Here is a 1,778-nt window from a genome sequence, read left to right as displayed (position 1 = left end):
ACTGATGAACTGTAAGTTATATGAACACGAAAGGGAAGAATTAAAGAGAATAGTTAGAAGTATAGGGCATGAATGGAATCTTAAAGGAATATTAGGAAATGAAGGAAACATAACAGATATTCATAAACTAAGGAAAGCATTGTTTATGTATCTTAAGAATACAAAATAAAAAAATAGAATCTAATAGATGTGAAGTAACGCTACTACACACTCATGTACAGTAGGTGGCGGTATGCACCTTAAAGTTGCTTGTGATCCGCCATAATAGAAAAGAAGAAGAAGAAGAAATCATACTACCTTTTAAAAATGTACTATGTTGACATACTTAATAATATGTCAGCAACACAATGACAGCATACATTATCATACTGACATTATTTTTGCTGCTATTTAAAGAAATAATATTCTATATTTTATTCAAATTCTCTGCCTTATGAAGCAGGCATGTTTTGCTCCTCATTTGATAAATAACTGATAAATTATTAACTCAGTGTTCTTCCTGTGGCTAATTAGATTTACTATCATAAAATCAATAACAATAACATTAACATCTCAGAGAAAAACTTTTTAGCCGCAAAAGAGAAGGGTGGGGACTAAACCACTGATGTGCTCTGCTTTTGTTTTCTGATCGATGGGGCAGTTTTGTGGAGTATTTTTGTAATTTCATAACCACTGACAGGAAATGCGTAACTCTGCATATTTCTAAATCATGAGTAAACAATTTTTCCAGACTAGGTAGGATTCCCGTAGGCCTGTGGAGCACCATTTTTCTCCACTTTCCTAGAATTTTGCTTCAGAATGCACAGCTCTGCATTAAACCAGGGAGCAAGCTTTCTATAATTAATTAAACAATCAAAAGACTTTCCCTTTTAAAAGAATACACCAGAAATGATATCCATACATTGAGAAATAAATATCTTATCTTTGCTATTACATCAAAACATAAAGAGATTCATTTCAAAAACTTAAATTTATCCTTCCAACCTATTCATATGCTCCAAATTTAGATTCACTGTAGAAAAATGTCGTCTATGTGAGCAAGATGAGGAAAAAACAACTGAACATTTCTCTTTTTTTTATTGTAGTAAATCCCAATCATTTTTATCCTCAATTCATAACTGGTTACACTCTAAATCCTTACGCACTTTTTCTCTCCCCCTTCTCAATGAAAGTTGATATTATATTCCAAGATAAACAAATATAATTTATGATTAATTATATAAGTATTAAGGTCAAATTTTTCATACACAAATGGGGAGATGCACGGCCACTGTGGAGGGGACCGGGGCACAAATCATCATGTTGCACTTGGCTTCCTGGGAATCCAAGGAGGCTGTTTGGAAAGCAGCAAAGGCATTATCTTACCTGCAACAAAAGACCTGCGTTTCAAGAAGGATGTTTCCAAAGGTGACAGAGAGAGACAACTAAAGCGGTGGCCACATGTAAAGAGGGACAGAAATGTAACATAGACAGCTTGCTTTGTGGGAGGACGCATGTTTATTGTTGAAAAGGCAGTGATAATCATAAATGACTTGCAGTGCTTTGAACAAATTCAGATCAGTCTGAACTCTTGTACTGCAATCAATGGACAGAGATTAACCATTAAGAGTGAGCTTAAACATGTATAGTAAGAACTTAACGTTTGGCTAAGACCATGTGAAGTTCCTTTGAGTAAAACATTATTTTATGTGGTGCTGCAGGTGTTAATGTAATGTCTCAGAAAGACGAACCAAGGATTCAGGCAAGGCAGACCATGAAATACTTAAAAGGGAACGCCG

Source organism: Cyprinodon variegatus, unplaced genomic scaffold (assembly GCF_000732505.1).
Source record: "Cyprinodon variegatus isolate N-32 unplaced genomic scaffold, C_variegatus-1.0 Scaffold1095, whole genome shotgun sequence".
Taxonomy (NCBI): Eukaryota; Metazoa; Chordata; class Actinopteri; order Cyprinodontiformes; family Cyprinodontidae; genus Cyprinodon; species Cyprinodon variegatus.
This window is presented reverse-complemented; position numbering follows the sequence as displayed.